The sequence below is a fragment of the Scylla paramamosain genome, chromosome 6, assembly GCF_035594125.1.
Source record: "Scylla paramamosain isolate STU-SP2022 chromosome 6, ASM3559412v1, whole genome shotgun sequence".
In the NCBI taxonomy this organism is placed as follows: domain Eukaryota; kingdom Metazoa; phylum Arthropoda; class Malacostraca; order Decapoda; family Portunidae; genus Scylla; species Scylla paramamosain.
Window position 1 is genome coordinate 28,502,019 of NC_087156.1, and position 23,762 is coordinate 28,525,780.

Consider the following 23,762-nt stretch of genomic DNA (forward strand, 5'->3'; position numbering starts at 1 on the left):
AGAAGAGGAGAAGAAAGAGCAGGAGGAAAGATTAAGTGACAGACAGACAGACAGACAGACAGACAGACGGTCAACCAGAGGGACAAGAGATAGACGGACAAAGGCAAGAGACAGACAGACAGACAGACACACTTATTCCTTATAAACCTAAACTAATTAATAGTGACAACACTTCCGATTTGGGTTGCTAGACAGCTCTACTTCCTCCACCAACAAATTGCCGTGAGCCGGAATACGTGGAGTTGTACGTAAACAAAACTTCCTAAAATAAACCTAAAGCACACAGTTTTTAAGATTAATATTTACTTTCAGGCACTGTAGAATCATATTTGCTTTATTTTTTTATTTATTTCGAATGTTTCCTTTATAACTACAGGACATTCATTCACTCTCAGTTCCTTTTTGCCAAACGTAGAGTCCTTCCTTTCATCCGGTACTGTAAAAGCCCTCCCCATATGGCAGGTACGCGGGGTCTTTTCTTGGGTTTCTTTCCCTCTTCCATCTCTCACTGTGCAGGAAAGAGGAACGGAGAGTTGAGTGGATCTGCTACCCTCACTGTCAACCCCCCCCCCTCTCTCTCTCTCTCTCTCTCTCTCTCTCTCTCTCTCTCTCTCTCTCATGCCATTACCTTCAGTAGCGAACCAGTACAATAGAGAATATGGGGGGAACAAATACGACTACTACTATTCTATCCTTCCTCCTCCTCCTCTTTCTCCTCTTCCTCCTATTCCTCTTCCGTCTCCCCTGTTCCCTTCCTTTCGCTTGTTTCTATTGCGTTGTTGCTTTTCGTTTTCTAGTTTTCCTCTGTTTATTAGTCCATTTTCCTTCTCTTCATCCTCCCATTACTGCCTGTTTTGCTTTCCCATCGTCTTTGTTCTCTCTAGTTTATTCTCTCCTTCCTTGTTTCTTTTCTCCTCACATTTTCTTGCTCTTCCTCCTCATTGTTTTTACTCTCCGTTGTGTCTCCACCTGTCTTATTATTTCATTTTTCTATTCTCCGATGTTCCTCTTACTTCTCAACTCTTCCTTTTCCTTCTCTCTTATTCATCTTCCTCTACCTCATCATCCTCGTCCACCACCACCACTTCCTCCTGCTCCTGCTTCTCCTCTTCGTCCTTCTCTTCGTCCTCCTTTACCTACACTGAATAATTATGACGAAATGCTCCGACTCAGCGGGTCTTAGTAATCATTGCGCAGTGAACGGAAGTAGTAAGCGTTGAGCAGGTAGGGCGAGGGGAAGCAAGGCGAGGTGAAGCAAGGCAAGGCAAAGGAAAGCAAGGTGGTGCAAGGTAGGGTGAGGCAAAGCAAGACAAGGGAAGGCAAAGCAAGGCAGGACGAGGCAAGGCAAGGCACCAGGAAACGTGTTGCTTGAATGGTAAAGGCGGGGAAGGGGGGGAGGGCGCGCTGGTCACCCCCGCCCATTCTTCTCGGAAAACTTACAACTGACCTGCTTTATGGATGCTGCGGTGTGGTTTCCTCTAAAGTTTTATGGCGCTTGTAAATTTTTGCTTCCCACAAAGGTTGTACATACACCACCGCGAACTTCTTGCTGTAATAGTTTCACTGAGCACACATGCGCGCTTCACACACACACACACACACACACACACACACACACACACACACACACACACACACACACACCCCTCCTCCCTGCAACACTGCCTAACCCACTAACTTAGAAGATAACCCTAGCTAAATTCTAGGGCGCGTTCTCACGATTCTATTGATAGTTTAAGAAAGATTCTGCTCCATCAACTGAAGAAAAATATCCATGAAGATCCGACGAATCATGTTTCCTTTGTAAGTATCAATGAGACCACAAGGCGTCAAAAGACGGAAACAATAAAACCAAGAGAAACTGATTACACAAGAATTACTGCATGAAACAGAAATACAAGACATGAAACAGAATCACAAGACTTTGAACTCTAGCGGCATCACATGTAGGACTCCAGCACATTGTGACTCAAGAAGGATGGAAGAGTAGGCGTGCATGAGCATTTTCAATTCCTGACGATCATAGGTAATGGGGGCGTGAGGAGGGTGAAGGGGGTGAATGAGGGAGTGATGGGGAAAAGAGAGAGAGAGGCATCCCATAATTCTCCCATTCCTGACTCACCAAGTGCTCTTAGTTTCATACTACCACCGTAAATTATTCCACACACACAATATGATATTTCCTTCGCCTTTATTTGCATTCTCGCTCGTTGTTCCCTTCCTCCATTATCATCATCTACCGTGTCAGCCTAGTCAAGCCCCAGTGAAGGCCCAGTCGAGCCAAACCTAACCCATCTCCGTGGTTTTCCGGGAAGCCGCCGGCTCGGGTCGGTTAATTAACAAAGCGGGTGATGAAGGCCGTAAATTCGACACGGAATGTATGAAAAACTTGCGTGAATCAGTTGGATCTTCGATGAAATGCGTGTATTCGGGGGAGGAGAGAGAGAGAGAGAGAGAGAGAGAGAGAGAGAGAGAGAGAGAGAGAGAGAGAGAGAGAACATAAGAACATAAGAAATAAGGGAAGCTGCAAGAAGCGACCAGGCTTACACGTGGCAGTCCCTGTATGAAACACTCCTACCTATTTCCATCTGTTATCCCCATCCATAAACTTGTCTAATCTTCTCTTAAAGCTCTCTAGTGTCCTAGCACTAACTACATGATTACTGAGTCCGTTCCACTCATCTACCACTCTATTCGAGAACCAATTTTTTCCTATCTCCTTCCTAAACCTAAATTTTTCAAGCTTGAACCCGTTATTTCTTGTTCTACCCTGGTTGCTGATCCTAAGAATTTTGCTTACATCTCCCTTGTTATAACCCTTATACCACTTAAAGACTTCTATCAGGTCCCCTCTTAACCTACGTCTCTCTAGAGAATGTAAATTTAACCGCTTCAACCTCGCTTCGTAAGGAATACTCCTCATCCCCTGTATCCTTTTAGTCATTCTCCTCTGTACTGATTCTAAAAGACCTATATCTTTCCTGTAATGTGGGGACCAGAACTGCACAGCGTAGTCTAGATGAGGTCTGACCAGCGCCAAGTATAACTTTAATATTACTTCCGGCCTTCTACTTTTAACACTCCTAAAAATGAATCCTAGTACCCTATTTGCCTTGTTTCTGGCTTCTATGCATTGTTTCCCTAGACGGAGTTCAGAGCTAACTATAACTCCTAAATCTTTCTCGTACCCTGTACCTACCAGAGTTTGGGTGTTTAATGTGTACCTATTGTGTGGGTTTCCTCTACCTACGCTAAGCACTTTGCATTTATTGATATTAAATTGCATTTGCCATCTATCCGTCCATTCATTCATTCTATCTAAGTCTGTCTGCAAGGCGATGGCATCCGCTTCTGACCTAATTAATCTACCTATCTTTGTGTCATCCGCAAATTTACTAACATCGCTACTAATTCCACTATCCAAGTCATTGATATATATTAGAAATAATAATGGCCCTAATACTGATCCCTGTGGCACCCCACTAATGACATGACCCCACTCGGATTTCGAGCCGTTTATTAGCACTCTCTGTCGCCTGTTACCAAGCCATGACCCTATCCAACCTAACACCTTCCCATCTATCCCATGCGCCCTAACCTTTCTCAGGAGCCTTTGATGGGGCACCTTGTCGAATGCTTTACTAAAGTCCAGATATAAGATATCATAACTATCACCATTATCTACTGCCTCGTACACCTTACTGTAAAAACTTAACAAGTTTGTCAGGCAAGACTTCCCTTCGTGAAGCCATGCTGTGACTGATTTATCAAGTTATGTTTGTCTAAATGTTCCCTAATGTTCCTGGCTATTATTGACTCTAACATTTTACCTACAACTGAAGTTAAGCTGACAGGTCTATAATTAGACGCTAAAGTTTTATCCCCTTTCTTAAAGATGGGTACTACATTAGCCTGCCTCCACATTTCTGGTACCTCACCCGACTCCAGTGATTTCCTAAAGACAGAAACTAACGGCCCACTAATAATCTTTTTACATTCCTTCAGTACTCTGGGATATATTTCATCAGAGAGAGAGAGAGAGAGAGAGAGAGAGAGAGAGAGAGAGAGAGAGAGAGAGAGAGAGAGAGAGAGAGAGAGAGAGCGCCACTGTAACCCAGTCAACTAAAGTCACGCTTTCATTCTTTTCCGACATCTAGCGGCACCTGTCTGCATTACATAAACAGAAACGGTTTGTGGTGTACTGGTCAGCACGCTCGCTTCGCAACACCCCGGTTCGTGGTAGAGATAATTTGGACCTTTCATGTTGTGGCTCCTGTTTACCTTACAGAGGAGAGGTACAGAACGTAAGTAGAGGAGTTATGACTTTGTTAATTCAGTAATCCCTTTAAGACAGAGTTAGCGTGGAATGGTATGCCGTTTGATCCACTGACTATGATTCCGCAGTGGTGTTACACGTGCAAGATGATGGTAATGATATGTAAGCAACGGTGGAAATGGTGGTGGGTGTAGCAATAGTGTTGTTTTTATGTTATTGCTGCTTGTTGGTGGTGGTGGTGGTAGTAGTAGTAATATACGTACTGGTGGTAGTACTGGTGAAGGCAGTAACAGCAGGTGGCGGTGAGGACAGGGTGGGTGCAGAAAGAGTAGTGAGGGAGGGAGGGCCAAGCGGTGGTCACCTTTAACACAACGTCAGGTGGATGATACATTCCGGCGACACACACACACACACACACACGTCACATAAGCAAGTAGTGACGGCTGGTCCCCTAGAGGCTGATATGGCAGGTAGGCGGTGCGGCAGCTTGTGACAAACCCACGTCATTTCAACAGACAACTCGCTGCCAGCTTGTCACGTTTCCCTCAAAAGCCAATGAGTTATATTTGTACCATGTTGCCATTTCGAGGATGTTCACTGATCTGCGGGAGAAAATTTGTCATACGTTGTACAAATTATGCTAACACAAAACGTTATCTAGTACACTGGCCACGACGTAGAGGGCGCAATGGCTTTACCTACGCCACGTAAAAATCATGGTCAGTAGTCGAGTAACATATTGCTCTCACTCCCACTGCTATTTGTGTTCTCCCTTCACGAACTCTTCTGATCAGCTGACAGTCTCCGTACATCAGCCGACAAATAAATGAGAGGACTTGGGAATGCAGGAAAAATTGCTAATACAGTGGAAAGGTTACTCGTTTTCCGGCCACTAGTGTACCCTTGCCCCGCTGTAAGTCTTGTTTGGAGCTGAAGTTAAAGGGGCACATGGGAGTACGAGGTCCCAAAACTTCGCAGATATCAGTGAAATGAACAACTCTTTCGCGGCGCTGTTCTGCCATAATGCATATTACAGAACCACGCTGGACTTGACACACGATAGAACGGTAATAGATTTCCCTACCGACTAATTCCTGACAAGACGTGTGATGTGAGGTAGTAGGTAGTAGTAATGTGAGGCTGTGGTGGAGTGAGGCTGTGATCAGGTGTTGTTGTCATGAGGTGAAGCTGTGATGAAGTGAGGCTGCGGTGAGGTGAGGCTGCGGTGAGGTGAGGCTGCAGTGAGATGTGGCTATAGTAATGAGGGAATGCCGAGATTGCTCCCACTCGCTCTGACATTCCCTACACAAGCTGCACTATTCCACATTTAGACAGCGGGTATTTCCAGTACCTTTTTTTTTATAATTTTTTTTATAATTATTCAAGCAAATGATAGTTCGCGTCACCTGCACTAGCCTGACTTTCACGCGAGACTGGTGATTGAGTCAGAAAGTCTGCAAACAATGATTTTTTCATGTAAGAGGGACACTGGCCTAGTCTGACAAAGAACGAAATTATATATATATATATATATATATATATATATATATATATATATATATATATATATATATATATATATATATATATATATATATATATATATATATATATATATATATATATATATATATATATGAACACACACACACACACACACAGAAGTGCCAGTCCTTAGAGAGGTATAAAAGGGTAATCCAAAATTGGAGGAGGAAAAGGGTCTTAAAACTATCTTCAAAGAGATCAAGCCATAGAAAGGAAGACATAGAGAATAAGAGTGTGTGTTCCAAAGTTTACCAGAAAAAGGGATGAATGATTGAGAATACTGGTTAACTCTTGCATTGGAGGGGTGGACAGAATAAGGGGATGAGAAAGTCTTGTGCGGCGAGGCCACTGGAGGAGCGAAGGCATGCAGTTAGCAAGATCAAAAGACCAGTTTGAGTAAAAATAGCTGTAGAAGATAACGGAGTGGATAGAACAGCAAGTAGCGTAGGAGTGGATAGTGACGAAGAGTAAGAGTGGGTGACGTGACAGGGCAGAACCGTGAGGAACACCACTGTTGGTAAACATAGGAAAAGAACAGTGACCATCTACCACATCAGCAATAGAATATTCAGAAAGAAAACTTGGTATGTAGTTAAACAGAGAAAGATAGAAGCCGTAGGTGGCTAGTTTGAAAATTCAAGCTTTGTGACAGAGTGCCAGACTCTATTAAAATGCTTTTTGATAATGTCTTCCAAATTTTCTACCATCTGGTTTCGAGTGTGCAGTGTTGATTATCCAGGTGGCGGAGAGCTAGAACATTTTGCGCCGTGCCGCGTCTTCGGTACCAGAAAGTTTCTCAGAAACTTTCGTAAAATCTTTCTCTGCCTCCTCAGCCGACTCGTGCTTGCGTCGTGCGTTTGCGTCAATAGTAGACACAGACGTTTTCACTCCACGTGGTCGCACACCAGACGTCTTGCGTTCATGTCATTGCGAAGAGAAATTTCCTTTGTTCTCCCGAGGGTCTCGCGGTTCGAACCCCATTCATCTCAGTCAGTCGATGTGTAGTTCGGTCCCAGTCAGTCTACAGCCACACGTAACGCGTGCCAGCTTCCGATGGACTGCTTTGCGGGGACAAGTGGGCTCCTTCGCCTTACTCTCGGCCTTGCTGCTGATGTGGACTCACTCTGGTGATCTCGGAGCTTTCACACTCTTACCTCCTCCCTCCTTGGAGGGGAGGAAGGGAGAGAGACCGTTGAGGAAATGCTGACATAAGTGAGAGATTAGCGGAAAGACCACTTCGGGGAGTTCGCCAGTCCCTGCCACGCTACTAGTCCCGCTGTGCCGTGCAACGCTGTTCTCCTCGCTGTCTTTTACGGCGCTGCTCTCGCTCTCCTCTACGGCGCTGCTCTCCTCGATGTCCTGTACGGTGCTGTGAGAGTCGGTGTCCGATCTGGCTGCGTTTGTCCCGAACGCATCAGCCCACAGTCGCACATAGCTGCTGTCAGCTCACCTTCCCATCCTTCCTCGTGGTGTGGACGGCGCGCCGTCACGGAGCGGCGCCAATGTCAAGGGCACCTGAAGCATAGGCAGGCGCCACCAGCCCTTGTATGAGACAGTCAGCCTGGTGGGAGGCCGGGCGTCCTTCCTGTTGAAGACTGCCACGCGAAGAATTTCCAGAGAGAGAGAGAGAGAGAGAGAGAGAGAGAGAGAGAGAGAGAGAGAGAGAGAGAGAGAGAGAGACTGAAAAGAAGAGGCCAGTATTAATTTTGACTAAAAACAAAATTACTGCACATACCTACAACTTCATTTGCATCTGGCACTTAGTTACGGAGAAGGACACCAAACGAATTGCAAGTAAGCATTCCGGATGAGCGCAATTTCTGTAATGGCGGTAAATTGCTCACCTAAAAATATTCACTGGTATTTGACCCGCCGTTGGCAGAATCAGGGAGGAATTTTACAGCTCACCTGCTCAAGCGACAGGTTTAATTTAGGAGAATCGAGCCGCTGCAAAAATTTAATGAAGTTACCCAACAGTAGACTACACAGCTCATTTCGTTTTATTACCCTGATTTAGAGCAGCAACCTTCACGCCTGAAATCGCACGTCATCTATTTTAACCTTCTGCTCTCTCTACTCTTCCCCCGCGGTGGAGGTGGTGGTGGCGGCGGTAATGGCGGTGCTGATGGTGATGGAAGCTAGATGGAGGCTGGGATGGAGGGAAGATGAAGACGAGGAGGGAGAAAGAGCTGGTGGTGGTGGTCGTGGTGGTGGTGGTCGTGGTGGTGGTGGTGGTGGTGGTGGTGGTGGCAGGTCGAAGGGAGAGAAACGGGGAGGCGACTCGACCTGAACGACCCCACCGATAACTGATAGCATTGATCACCAGTAAGGCACTCGCCAACAGTTTTCGATAACTTTTTAGGTCTCAGTGGCCGCGTCTTGGTGCATAAATTGGCCTTTCTGCTCTTATCATCATCATCATCATCATCACTGCTACTGCTGCTGCTATTACTACAACTAATACTGTGCTGATACCTGAAAGACGACGACGAAGAAAAAACCTCAATGTCACGTGGGCTACACAGTTATTTGTTTCTTTTTATTAACATATATGAAATAAAAGACTAGATAAATCAACAACACTGAGAGCCTATCCAACCAGATCACAAAAATACAAAATATCACAACCGTATTCTAGGTACACAACAAATTGCACTAAAAATTCCCTCTTTGTAAATAATTCTTTCCCCTTTAACCTTTTAACTGTACTTATAACACAAGGCTCTTAACTCACAAACTGATCCGATAAGTACATTTCTTTTCGTTCAACAGCCTCCTCTGAACATGACACAGGCTAGATATTGGATGCCTTCTCTTCTAGTGTATTTATATTTTTGTAGGTGCTTAAAAAGATTTCGTGCTGTGCTTTTATCGTTGCCAGTTATTGCATATCAGAGAGAAGGGGTTCAAGCACCATCACAACCCCTAACGAAAGGATCTTGTGACTCTGCTATGCTACACGAGATGCTGCTCCTGGATACTAGCTGGACAGACCACGAGACAGGAATAGTTACGAGAGAGAGAGAGAGAGAGAGAGAGAGAGAGAGAGAGAGAGAGAGAGAGAGAGAGAGAGAGAGAGAGAGAGAGAGAGAGAGAGAGAGAGAGAGAGAAAGAGGGGGGAAAAGAGAGAGAGAGAGAAGAGGAAAAAGAGAGAGAGAGAGAGAGAGAGAGAGAGAGAGAGAGAGAGAGAGAGAGAGAGAGAGAGAGAGAGAGAGAGAGAGAGAGAGAGAGAGAGAGAGAGAGAGAGAGAGAGAGAGAGAGAGAGAGAGAGAGAGGGGAGAGAGAGAGAGAGAGGCGGTAGGTCTCGGCGGGTAGGACGTGTCACAAGTCACTCCGTGTCAGATGGACATTTGCGGCGATTTTTTGGACCGGAATCGAAGCTTGTGAGAGCTATCGTGGACATACAAGTGCGACGAAGTGTGTGTTAGTGTTACATTCGTGAAACCTGCTCTGAAAACCTAGAAATAAAGGTTTTCCTAGTGGAAACGAGTGACCTGACTTCTCTGGGTCGCCCCTACCCGTCCGCAAAGACTGCCGACCCACTGACCGTGTGCCACGCCGTGCACCTCGCTGTACAGCCATGGTTGAAGAATGCTTCCAGCGCCCCATTGAAAGGCCTAGTGGTCTTAGTGGATACAGACCAAAGTAATGGTGTGCGGTTTGTGGCAAAAAAACAACAGCAGCCACACAAAAAATGCTGCGGGTCACAGAACTGTGCTAACCTGTGCCACGAGCGCTGCATGAGAGAGGCGGCCGAGTTCAAGTGTGGCAACACTGGAGAGCTTCGCGCCTTGGCAGGGATAACCGACCCTGTCACCTTCTGCACCAACGCAGCTCAGGAAGATCCAGCCCTCCTGCTCCCTTCCCCTTCTGCCCAGCTCGAGGACGAGGACGACCTTAACACGCTACAGAGGGAGGAGCTAAAAAAGATCGTAAAAAACCTTCGTCGTGACCTAGCCTCGACGAAAGCCCAGCTGACACACTATAGATCTGTGACTAGTGACCTCACTGAAAAGAGGAGCGTGTTAGTTGAGGCGCTGTCTATAGTTGATACACTCCTGGCCATACAAAATAGCGAGGATATTCAGCAGAGCTCTGTGTCGTGCAGAGCTAAACCTCACAGACTTAGGGGTGAAGCTGGGCCTAACACTGCCCCGGCGGAAGGTGAAATGGGTCAGAACACACCTGGTTAGTGCCCCACCCACCCGCCACCACCTCCTCTAATCCCTACCTCTGCCCCCGCCCCGGAGGTCAGTGAGGCAAGTCAGAACGCACCTGGTGAGAACCACACCCTTCCAACACCCTCAATCCCTGTCCCCGTGCTTCCCGATCCCGCGCCTCAATCTCTGCCCACCCCCGAGTCGCGGGAGGCACGGGAAAGACCTGCAGCACGTGGAGGACACACCCATAAAGGTTCTGCTGCGAGAAGGGACACTGAAGTGCAGGTCCACCACCAGCAAAACAGTCAGGACACAGACAGAAGACCCCGACGACCTAATAGGAGGACAAGGAAATCACCAGCAGCAGACACACCGCAGGCAGAGACGACTCAGCCACCAACTGCAAAGCAGCCCAAACAGAAGCAGAACAAGTGCCTTCAGTGTAATCGCTGGGGACACTCACAGGATCAGTGTCAAGTCCAGCTCTGTACCTATTGTCAGGGGCACTACCACTCCTTCCAAAACTGCAGGATCAAGATTGCAGACCAGAGGCAGCAGGAGCTTGTACAAGTGGTGAGGCAGAGCAGCCAGGAGACGCTATTCGCCCTAAGAGGCGTTGTCTGGCAGCTGCACCATTCCGCCACCCACCTGGGGTCAGGTGGGACTCCAGTGGTTGCCAGCTACGGGACCCCACAAACCCAGTCCCTCTGGCCTGGCACCTTACAAGGTCATGTCACGCGATATGGAGACCCGTCACAGCCCCAGGCAGCGATGCTGTAACGCGACGAACAGTGAGGTGAGAATCGTGTCGGCGAACTTGAGGGATCTCCACACTAATATTGGAGAGCTCACTCAGATGATAATTAGAAACAACAGTGCCGATATAGTGTTCGTATGCGAGACATTTCTAGACAACAGAGTGCCAGCGAACTATGCCCGGTTGAAGGGATATTCTGCCTGGTTAAGAAAGGACCGAACCACCTAGGGCGGGGGCGTGGCCTTCTGTTATAAGGAGTCACTTAGCGTCTGAGTGGTGGAGCCTCCCGTGCCTGCCCCCAGGGAACTTGAGTTGTTAATGCTCAAGGTGACTGACACTCATGGAAAAGGCATGTTGTGTATTGGATGTTATCGTCCCCCCTCGCAGGGTGCAGTGCTTTTAAATTACCTAACTGACAACATCGACAATGTGATGATGGCAAACCAGTGCGAAAATGTGGTAATAATCGGTGACCTGAACCAGAATATAGTAAGGGACGCCTTCAACACGCTGCTGGTTGTGCACGACCTAAAAAAATTATGTCACGTTTCCCACCCACAGCTCCGGCTCGTCAATTGACCCAGTGGTGACTGACCTCCCTTCTCTAAGTGTTCAGTGCTCGCCTCTTGACTTTGTGGGCACCTCCGACCAAGTGGCGGTACTCACAAAAATCAGCTTTAGGAAGCCACCTGTCATGGATCGGTGTTTCCTTTACGTTACCCCTGCCGATCACATGCGACTCCTGGTTGAGTCTCCAGGTAGACTAGGGTGGGACACTCAAAAGAAAGCACAGTCGTAAATATTTGACTTATATTTACACAGTAATTACAACAAAGGCCTGGCTAGCTATGGCTACACTCAGTGGCGCGTGGGCCGCACACAAAGAAATACCTATTCCTTCGGAAGTGAGGCCAATGCCCGGTCCTTTTGCGTTGTGAGAGCACTGCCTGACGTTAAATTACTGGGTCACGGAGGTAATTAGTCGGCACTATGCGCTGTATCACTTATGCCGGGCAAGGAGCGACGACCACGTGGTCGCTGGGTGACTGGAAATGAAATCTTGTTAACAGGCCTTACCACAAATAACTCACCCCAGGCGTTCCACTGGTGTACTCACTCCTCCAGTCTGCTTCGATGAAAGCCAGCTTCGTTGGTCAGGGCTTCGGCTTACCGCTGCACCACGCTGTCCTTTCTGCAGGCTGGTTCGGGAGGAGTCGAGGAGGGCACGTCCTGGGCGCTGGGTGACCTGGCTGGGAGTGAGCCCGAACAAGGTCGTGCCCCGCTCACCTCGGCCCGCGCGCATTGATACAGGCTCCGCCCACCTGCCCGCATGGCGGATGGTTCTCTCCTATGACGGGGCGGTAATTTATTGCCCTCTAAAAATCTAGTGTCCCTGTGCTCTCACACCACCTGAAGAGAGCCACACCCGTACGCTTTGGAAGTGGGATGCGGCAAACTGGGAAGCGGCAAACTGGGAAGCCATGCGTGCCGCCTTAAGAAGCACGGATTGGGAGTACGTGCTGCGAGGCGACACGGACGAGAACATGGAGAGACTCACGGAGCTGCTGTGCGACTTACAGAACAGCTGGGTTCCCCACTCCGCACATAAAAGTAAGGGGTCAGACCAACCATGGTTTGGCCCGGAGTGCCGAGCCGCTTCTGATGAAAAATATCATGCCTGGCGTGCTTTTAAGAGGGATCCCGCGGCCAGGAATCGGCAGAGACACAGGGAGGCAGCTCAGCACATGAGTAACACCCAGAAGTGGGCCGCCGAACAGTGGAGAACATTTCTGATGAACATCTCTGATCCGGGCAGAGCACCACCAACTCTGCCTGCAGTGACAAAAAATAAGTTACTGGCAGTGGTGACAAGTGAGAGTGAAGTGAAAAAATTGCTCTACTCATTGGATGAGAGTAAGGCAGTGGGGCCGGACTACATCAGTCCCCGTCTGCTCCGTCAGTGTGCCGGGGAGCTGGCGCGCCCACTGACCTCTCTCTTCAACCACTGTCTACAGAGCAGCAGATGGCCCAAAGCCTGGAAAATCAGCAAGGTTGTTCCGATCCATAAGAAAAATTCTAAAAGTGAGGTGAAAAACTACCGCCCTGTGTCTCTGCTGCCCGTGCTCAGTAAGGTGTTGGAAAGAATCGTGGCTACGAGAATGACGGAGCACCTTGAGCGCCATCACTTGCTGTGCACCAGACTGTACGGGTTCCAATAAGGCAGATCGACCGCTGACCTGCACCTGCTGCTAACCGCGAAGTGGAGTGCGGCCCTGGACAAAGGAAGGGCCACTGTCGCTGTGACACTCGACATCGAGGGAGCTTTTGACAAGGTGTGGCATGAAGCTCTCACCGAAAGACTTCGTGCTGCAGGTGTCGAGGGGCCTCTTCTCCAGCTCTTCACCGACTACCTGAAGGAGAGACATCTGAAAGTTGTGCTCAACGGCAGAGAGTCGGAAGTACACCCAATCAAAGCAGGTGTTCCCCAGGGAAGCTGCTTAGGCCCTCTGCTATGGAACATTTATATAAATGAACTATTAAACTTAATACCCAGTGCACAGGCCTATGCAGACGACATCACCTTGACGCACAGCTACGAGGCAGGGGAAGAGGCTCGCTCCACAGCTGAACTCAACAACACTCTGAACCGCATCGTAGCCTGGGGCAATAAGTGGCAGGTCGGGGGAGCCTCTGCCCCTGGTCTTCGAAGGAAAGGCACTGGCGTCCCAGGAGGAAGTGGAAATTTTGGGGGTCACCTACGACAGGAAGCTGACCTTCAAATCCCACATCGAGCGACTCGCCAGAGAGGCTTCAGGCAAGCTGGCATCCTTGAGAAGGATGTCATGGCTGCTTAACGGCGAGGGGCTTCAGACTCTCTATAAGGCGCAGGTTCGCTCGTCCCTGGAGTACGCATGCCTCGCGTGGGACGGCGCGGCACGCAAACACCTCGCCCTCCTCGACAAGGTCCAGGGCCGTGCAGAGAGGTTGATCAGGGAAAGCAGCAGCGTGCAACAACATCCAGGACTCTGCAGTCTTCAGCACCGCCGTGATGTGGGGGGCCTCACGGTGATGTTCAAGATACATCAGCAGCGGGTCCATCACCTCCAGCCTCTCAGGCAGGCCCTTCGGCGGGCACAGGTGGACACAAGATCAGTCTCCCGAGCTCCCGCCGAACTGTTACAGCCCCGCTGCAGAACGTGGCACCACCAGAGGCAATTCATCAACACTTATGTAACCTGGTGGAATGGACTGCTTGCCTCACAGCCACGCCTGGACAACATGACGGCACAGAGCTTCAAGGAGCTGGTGAACGCGTGGCTGCCGTCATGAGAACACCAGGCATCAGAGTTGAGCTTTAAGATAGCACACACTAATCATGTTTCCTTTAGCCTGTAAAACATTGTACTTGTATGTAATATGCACTACATTGAACTCTATAACAAGTAATGTATTCTGTATAAATAAAAGAGAGAGAGAGAGAGAGAGAGAGAGAGAGAGAGAGAGAGAGAGAGAGAGAGAGAGAGAGAGAGAGAGAGAGAGACAGTGAGAAACAGAGAGACAGTGAGAAACAGAGAGACAGTGAGAAACAGAGACAGACAGACAGACAGACAGACAGACAGACAGAGAGAGAGAGACAGACAGACAGACAGACAGACAGACAGAGACAGACAGAGACAGACAGAGACAGAGACAGCTATTACCATTAGGACAAAAAAAGATCGTGCAGTTAGCTAACTCTCCTGATCATTTACTCAATTTTTTTTTTCTCTCTCTCTCTCTCTCTCTCTCTCTCTCTCTCTCTCTCTCTCTCTCTCTCTCTCTCTCTCTCTTACCCCCATTTTAATCACACACACACACACACACACACACTAATAATTCAGCCATAAAAATACGTATAATAGCAAACCAATTAACTCTTGATAATACCATTTCCGGGAGCGCCCGTGACCTGCCAATATCACGAGGCCAAAAAATGGTGAACCTCGGTAACACTCAACGCGGTACTGCACCTTTGCTCCCACCCCTCCTTCCCTCTTTTTTTCCCCTCCCCCCACGTCTATTTTATCTCGTGTGCTGTGGCAATATATACTTTTTTCCCCACACAGTATAATAACGTGTGGTGTGAATAGAACAATACATAATATTTTTTTTTTTTTTTTTAATGGACGTATACATGCACGAGTAAAAAAAAGGGGGTGGTTGAATTTGATGTGGAAACGTGTTGTTGTGTAATGCCAAAGGTCAGTTATTAATTACTGATGGGCAACTGCAGCATATGTGTGTGTGTGTGTGTGTGTGTGTAGGCAACCAACTAATAGTAGAATTTTTTTTTTTTTTTCAGAAACACGAACGTACACTGAATCATAGTGGTACACATATAAAAGTCTCTGTCCGTGTGTGTGTGTGTGTGTGTGTGTGTGTGTGTGTGTGTGTGTGTGTGTGTGTGTGTGTGTGTGTGTGTGTGTGTGTGTGTGCGTGCGTGCGCGCGCGCGAGCGAGCGCATGTATTTGAAAGAACAGACGCACATCCATTTTCTATCAGCCTATTACTTAGTCCGTGGCGAGTTGAATAGTTTGACAAACTGACCCATCGAGCTGACTAACAGGCCGACAGATCATTAATCTACCACAACCACAAAAATGTCACACAACGCCGGGGCAAATCACGTAAATTAGTCAAACTATCAGACGTAACTCACCTTGTTCCAGCACACTGACTTCATCTTCCGTTACTGCTTCCTACTTCAGTCGTCACTCCGGGCTTGGTAACGCTGGCCGCCATGGAGTCCTCAAGGTAAGTTAGGTCTGATACGTATTGGTGCCTTGTCTTGTCAGAAGTAATTAGCATCTCCGTTCTGTAATAAACATACCTTTCGTTAGTTTTACTGGAATATGAGAATCTAGCTGAAAGATAAAGAACAACATACATTGTTAAATTTACTGGAATATGAAAAGCTAGTTGAAAAATAGAGAACATAGAGCAATAGATAGAGGGCCATCTAAACTAGTACTAGTCTCGAATAGTTCTGTAGCCATTAAAAGATAAATAACAATATTTTTACGGTGCTCTGAATATTTATAAAGGAAGAGAGTAGCGGTAAAATGGCTGGTGAGAATATATATATATTTTTTCAGCACAATGATGAATACATGAATACAAAACAGCTCGTGACCTCAAATATAAGAGGAATAAATCACCAGCGGTACATAAGCTTTAAATTTCTAATGACTGAAGGGCCGAAAGAGAGACAAACCTTTCCCATTAAAAGTTTTCATCGGAGTTGTTTGCGACACAGCCGTCCTGAGGCAAGGAATGGTGAGGGGAGGGAGGGAGGGGGAAGAAAATTCTCTCTCTCTCTCTCTCTCTCTCTCTCTCTCTCTCTCTCTCTCTCTCTCTCTCTCTCTCGTCATTCTCAAATTCTCAACACAGTGACTTTAACGTGTAATCCGTCAGTGTAGCGGCGTAATACTACCACACTAAGCACCACTACCCAACACTGCTATAGCCGAGGGTATCACCATCACCAGCCACGGGGGAGGGAGGGAGGGAGGGAGGGAGGAGTTAGAGCCACGAACTCCGAAAAGGGAGGAAGGACAACAAAACCTGGTAACCTTTAAGATAATCATGATATTCAGTTACTTGCGTTGTGTTTGACGTTACCCGTTCAAAAATAAACACGACGCCTTGAGAACCTGTTGTTGCCGACTCGAGTAAATAAACAAGGAATTCAATGTAGTTATGCAGAAAAGAAACGGAAGATACCAGACTAGCTGAGGCAGGGATGATGGAAGTTTAAGAAAATGGAAGGAAGAAAAAGAGAGGAGAAAAAATAAGTTAGTAATTTATAGGTCCTTTCGAATCTTTTTCCCGCACCTCCACCACCCACAGCCCACACCCCAAACACTGACACGGCTCCCTCTCTGCCTCACCTTTCCCAATCTCCCTGCTCACTCACCCTCGCTCCCCTTTCCGTCCCCTACCCTTACCTACCCGCCTTCCCCCGCCTCGGCCACACAGCAAGCGACCCGTGTTAACGACACTTCACTTGTTGCATTTGTTGTTCATTTTGACTCGCTTACTGGTGGTTCTCGTTGCCCTCATGGGGTTAACAGTAGAGAGATCAATTCGACGCGCTAAATTTTCTCATGAACGAATGGGGTGTTGATATTGAAGTTTTAACCATAAAATTCAGGTGACGACTTGGAACTCGAGGTAATTCATTATGAGAAGTGTATGGAGCTAGATATTTTAAGACGACTTTTTTAATTAACAATACGTATCTCAATGATTTCCAGACAGTCGTAAATCTCAATAAAAACGTCTCGCCTCGACAATAATACGAGTATAGAGGCACTACCGAATCACAGGATTAATCTTCCAGGAATACTTAAATAAGAAGTTAATAGGCCTTAAGCCGTTGAATGTTCTGACTGCTTGTTACTTAATTGCAGTAAACCTAAACGACTTTTCTGAAGACTAACCTCCAGGCACCTAAAGGCTTCAGTTATTCTAACACTCCTGTTGTCGGTGATGTTAATGGAAACTATAATGGAAACTTGCACATGACCTTTGATTAAGTCTAAGGAGCCGAAGCAGTTAAGACTGATAGTTTCCAATTATTTTACTAATCTACGCGATAACCAGTTCATAATTATCTGCATATTAACTACAGTACGTTAAAATCACACTCGTGTATAAGCAGGGTGGTAGAGACGAGGCATAGTATACTGCATTCCCAACAATCCCTCACACCTTTGCTTCCAGGCATCCTCACCGCAGCACACAGCTCGCGGGTCAGTGGTTCATAACTGAGGTGCAAAAAGACAGGTAGGAATACTTATATATCCGAAAAATATACACATTCAAGGGAAACTTTTCAGATGAGGGGGAAGTTTCATAAAGTATTCCCTCGTCTTTCAGCTTCATCCTCCGAAATTGAAAGCCGGCGAGCAAAGTTTTCCCGGAGATTATCTGATGAATATGTGATTAAAAGCGTCGCGGGTTCGAAAAATTCCGGCATTCCAGTCTTGTATTTTTCCACTGTTGTATTGACACGAACGAAAGGTAGAGAAAATAAACTGCGCTTGAAGATGGAAGGTTGCTGAAATGAGGCGAGGATATGAGACAAGAATATGAGACGTGAAAAGCTCTCTCTCTCTCTCTCTCTCTCTCTGATCACTGTTACTTTTCATTCACCACTCTCCCACTCCATTAGTACCCCTCTATGTTCATTACCATCAATACAATAAACACCATCAATAACATTTGCAATGTCACCAAAACAAAACCTCCCTCCATCTTTCTCCACTCTGCTCACTACCAGTCCATTCCACGCCTCTCTCTACCTTCCCTTCACTACACCACCACGCCCTTTCACACATCAACCCAGCACCCGCATCATAAAGCCAATTGACAGCCACAAGACAGATGAGGAGGAGTACCTGGTGGGAGGACGACGGTGAGTGACGAAAAGGACAGGAAGAGGAGACGAAATATGCAAGACCCTACGCTGGAAAGGTTCGGTTCTGAATGATAAAAAACGGAGGTCGGAGAAGGTGGGAGTGTTGCTGGTTACTGGTCTGTTTTCGTGCTTCGTTTTCACTGCTTCGATTAGTTCAGAGAAAACGGGAAAGATGTAGCGGGATTTTTCAAATGTTTCATATAGTCTTAGCCATCGAGGGATTTGTGTTCTGTGATGCAGGAATGTGCTTAAGGAGGATGGGTTGAATGTGTGAAGAATTTCTTGGACAACTTGGGTTATAAAGATTGAGGAGAAAGAGTTGGGAAAAACAAGGCATGGCAGAAGGATACAACCTCTAACATTTTTTAAGGGGGGCGGGGTCTTCGTCATTCACTGTTCACAACAGACTAAATTTTCAAGGTCTGACTGCTATTTTTATTTATTTATCTATCTTTTCTGTCAAACATTGCTACGTTTCCCTGATCCCTATGCATGCTAAGCCTTGACCTTGTACTCTTTATGGATTGCCTGCTAATCTTTATATATTTATTCATTACTTACTGTGTCAAACGTTCCTCTGATCCCTTTTCTATCCATGCTAAACCTTTTTTTCCTCACCCAAGACACCCATTTTCTCCTTCCATCATCCGAAGAATGCCTTCAACTACCCCTCACTCCCATCTTCCCCTTCCTTCCCAGCGTCTCCCTCCAAAACCTCCCGCTTCATACAACTTGTATATGAGGTTATGTAAACAACTTTATTATATCAATGGAAGAAGTGGTGAAAGTCGTCCTCTATCACCACCACCACTTCACCCAAGGCTTCAGGCTCATCACCATCAATAGTGCTCTTATCAGCCTTCGCCTCGCCACACCCTTCTGCCCCCAACTCGATGGATTAATGCCACCCCCTCACTCCTCTCTTGTGCCCTTCTCCCCTCGTCTCCACCACACAAAAGGATGCTGGAGTGCGGGACAAGGAGGCAAGTAATGATGGATGGAAAGATGGATGGAAATGATGGACGGACGTAGAAATAGGCAGTAATGGAAGGAGAAAAGAATGAATTGAAAATGGATGGAAAAACTAACTTGAAGAATACAAGGATAGAGGGATGGATGAATGGAAGGGTTAAACTAATTTAGGGACGTTAAGATGGAGGGTTAGTAATGTAAAAGGGCTGAAAGAAATAAACAACGGATGTATGGGAAGGCGGAAAAGATGAAATAATGGCAGGACGAATGTAGAGAGAAGAACGAACGAACTAAAGAAAAGAAGAATGGATGTATGGGAAGGCATAAAGGATGAAATAATGGCAGGAAGACCGTAGGCAGGAGAAAGAGAGGACTAAAGAAAAGAAACACGGATAAATGGATGGATGAAAGGGTGGAAAGTGTTAACTAAACGGAAGGAAGAAATTGCGGCAGAATTCTGGGATCCTGTGGCCTTAAAAACATTTATGGTAATGGAGAAAAATGAACGAAGAGAAAAAAAAGAAGGTAAGAAAAATGAGGAGGACGTGGCAAAGACATCAAAGGAGGTAAAGAGCAACGTTAACGCTATTGTATAAATTTCTGTTGCCACACCACAGCGCGGCGTCCTGAGGTTAAGGTCCGGATCCTTATACGCTTTGTTCTCTCATCAGGATTATTTTCAAAGGCCACTAATGACGAAGTGGGCTCGAAATTTTTATCCCTTGTGTTTGAACCTAATAGCCTTCCTCTCTCGCTCATCCTCAAGCCGCCACAGTCTTAAAATTCGTCCCCATTATGCTTAAAGTATTTTGGTTTCTTGTCGGCAAAGTTAGGGATCTCATTTTACCCGGTCTCCTTGTCTCTTATAGTTTCCCTCTCCCCCCCTCCTCCTGTCCCTGCTCATACGCATGCTCCTCGTGTTCCTGCTCCTACTGCGCCGGTTATTCCTGCTGCTACTGCTCTTTTTTTTTTCTTTTTTTCCCCTGCTTCTCTTCTAGCAACACGTTCCTTCTCCCTTTCCCCTTTTTCCTCGCTTTACAGACCATTGTTGAAAGAGAAAACGGTGAAAATGGTCACACTATTTTCTTTTCCCAAGGCAGCTACAGGTGAAATGTTTATGAACCTTTTACCTCCACGCGGTTCAGTCTGAGCTGTGGCCGCAGTCTGGGAGGACTGGAGAGAGGAAAGCCAAGTGGTTATTCTCACAGCCTAACTCAACATTGCTCCGCTTCTCTTAACATGCTCGTCTGGACGTAAACCTGTGTCTGCTAAGGATAATGTAACTCTTAATGCTTCACTTTAGTAACTCAATACAACAACAACAACAACAACAACAACAACAACAACTACAACTATCACTAATACATCTCTCCCATCAATAGCACCTGCTTACGGCTCTTGGACGCTGCCTCATAAAGCTCGGCACTGATTTGCTCCGAGCGGTGGAGTCGAGGCTTCATTTTTTCCCTCTCTGATGCAATGAGTGAACGACATCCGTAATGACCTTAACCTGACCATTGCGAGACACATGTGTAGTAAAGAATAATGGGCCATCTCCATTACTCTGACTATTATTGCCACTAATGTGATATGGATGCCCGCTATTACTGCACGGGATGAAGCGCCGACACGTTATGCATTGCCTGATATCCTGCTGCTGATGCTGATATGGATATTGCCTCACGTGCTGCGCTGCTGTGTTTATGGCGAGGGTTTGCTCTAATTTGAGCCTCACCCCGTGCTCGTGGTTCACTTGGTAATATCACACTTCTGTTATTACGCCAAGTTATTACGGATCGGTGCTGGTTCCGCTTTCTCTCTTTGGTGGACGATTATTTGTTTCTGTTCCGGCAAGGATGATGTCAGTAAGCATTTCTATATAGATCATTACCATAGCAATTATCTTGAATGACGATGAGTTTTGCAAGATTGAGTTACAGTAGGGTACATAAAAAAAAAGTGATCGTAATGATGCATAACATAATAGTTTATAATTTTATTTACCAGAAAATATTTAGGTTAAGTTACGTTACGTTAGGATGAGTTAAGAATTAATGACCGTAATGACGTATGTATGTATATAACAATGAAGACTAGTATTTTACTTGGCAGCAAAAACTGTTTCGTCGTCCACAGTAAGCCGGGCATATATAAATCAGTATAATGAAACCACATGCTGCCTTAATTGGTAATAACACCTCGGGGAACACCTCTGCCCAGCATCGTCGTCACCACGTTCCACCAACAATCCCTCGCTGCCACCTTACTTCACTCAACCCATTACCTTACAAATGCCTAAAGCGGTAGGAACCAGATTACAGAGCCGCCCTACGATTATACAAGACTCCTTATATTTCGTGATATTTGGTGAAATGAACCCTGAGTGCACAGACTACTTAACCAGGTGGCCAGGAAGAGAAGGGGGAAGCCGGGAGGGAAGGATTGTTTCAGGGTGGGTGTTTCTCACGGCCATGCCATCCCATTTTCTTTGTCTACAATAACCTAAGCATCTACAAATTCACTCACTCACCTCGCCAGGAATTAAGGCGCAGGTGCAGTTTGCAAAGTCCCTGAGTGTCGCAAAGGTGAAGCAGCACAAGGCCCATCACGTCCTTAGTGCGCGGAGGGACAAAGGCAGAGAAGGAAGGGACTGGTTTGGCCAAGGAACATGAACCCTTAAGTAAAGCTCCGAGCCGGCGATAGTTCTGCCTCCATTAGGCCAAACCGCTAACTAGCAGAGAATTATGTAAAGCTAATGGGAAACTCATTCATTCTTCCTATTTCCAGCCTTTCTCTTAAGCCCACATTAATAATTTTCATTTTATTTCTAGTACCTTTAATAAGTAAATAAATGACGATATAATATTAAAAGTTTATTTATATTAATAGTACACCAGCAGGTATTCTGAAATTTCAACACTAATGTGCTGCTTATAAATCATGCATAACGGTAAAACACACATTATATTAACACAACGCAGAGAGCAAAATAAAGACCTAACTGTAAAAAAAAAAAAAAATGAATAAATAAATAAAAAAAAAAAAAACATGGTTCACAAAGAGGTAATGTAATTGAATGATATTCAGTTTTCACGAATTCCACATTTAAATAATAATCCTTTTAATTTGCACTTTTGATACTTATTTTGAATAATATAGTGGATATTTCCCAAGTAACCCAATATAATATTAAATATTGGCTGGATCAGTGACCTCTTGGTGGGCGTTCAGTCCAGATGGCGCTCTAAACACAACCATCTGGTGTTTCCTGGCATCTTTTTGGCTACACTTATTTATTATGTTTTGTTATGTTACGTTATGTTACGTCTTGTAATGTCTTTCCTGTCTTTCTTTTATATAATCTTTGCCTTAACCACTATTAACTAAAGATTATGCTAATAACCTCATTACCTCGTGATGAAATACGGATATGTACGTATGACTTGCATGCTTCATGCTGTACGCTGCCAATGCTGCTTTGTGCTTTCCTCATTTGAAATGGACCCTTGTGTAAGTAGGTTATCGGGGGTATCGAGTATGATTCTAGTGATAGATTAAGAAGGACTATGCATTGAGAATATATACAAAAAAAAAAAAAACATGAGCATCCCACTAGTCATCTGTAAGGCCTTTGAAAAATGGTCCTTATAAGAGCCACAAAACGTTTCAGATTACCGGCCCACATGTATCTTATCTTTAAAGGTTAGCTATTTGAGGTTCAGTGTGGCGAAAACCAGAAAGCTTCGTCAGGAAAAACCTCGAGAATGCGAAGAAAACAATCGACGAACTCCCTCCTTAGCACCCTTGGCACGGAAAGGCGCCTCGCCTTCCTCTCCCGTGGATGTGCTGGATGTGCTGAGTAGTGTGTGTGTGTATGTGTGTGTGTGTGTGTGTGTGTGTGTGTGTGTGTGTTGAGATCTAAGGATGTGGTCAAGTTTGGTATAGAGGGCGCTACAGTTTTATGGATGATGATAAATGAAGGTGATGCAGAACTACAAATACTTTTACTACTGTAACTACTACTACTACTACTACTACTACTACTACTACTATTACTACTACTACTACTACTACTACCATTACTACTTGTATACAAACACTACCATAGTCTACATATAAGATCACAAGGACCATCACCATCAATACGACTCTAACACCACTTTCGCATGACCACCAGAGCAACACATCATCACTACTCTGGAATCCCACCATCACTATCATCACCACCACCACCAAAACCGACATCACAATCCTACGGCCACAGTAATACAATAATAATAGTATTACAATAATAATAATAATAATAATAATAATAATAATAATAATAATAATAATAATAATAGTAATAATAATAATAATAATTACCATAACAGAACAATTACGTAAAGTGTCATTTCTCTGTGTACGTAGTTAATGAGGTGTGTGTGTGTGTGTGTGTGTGTGTGTGTGTGTGTGTGTGTGTGTGTGTGCAGTAAAATGTCATCATAGCAATATTACAAATCCAACAAGACAGGATACATGTGTTGTATACATATTCTCTCTCTCTCTCTCTCTCTCTCTCTCTCTCTCTCTCTCTCTCTCTCTCTCTCT

General features: G+C 45.8%; 1 long non-coding RNA gene across 1 annotated transcript in view; it reads right to left on the minus strand.

Moving 5' to 3' along the window:
* The window catches only part of LOC135101576 (uncharacterized), a 25,195-nt gene extending 3,291 nt beyond the window's left edge, over positions 1–21,904 (minus strand). The window contains exons 1-2 of the long non-coding RNA XR_010269312.1: positions 21,703–21,904; positions 15,438–15,593 (exon numbers count right to left, since the gene is read on the minus strand). This is a non-coding gene — a long non-coding RNA (uncharacterized LOC135101576). The remainder of the gene's footprint in view (positions 1–15,437; positions 15,594–21,702) is intronic.
* Positions 21,905–23,762: the final 1,858 nt, after the last annotated feature.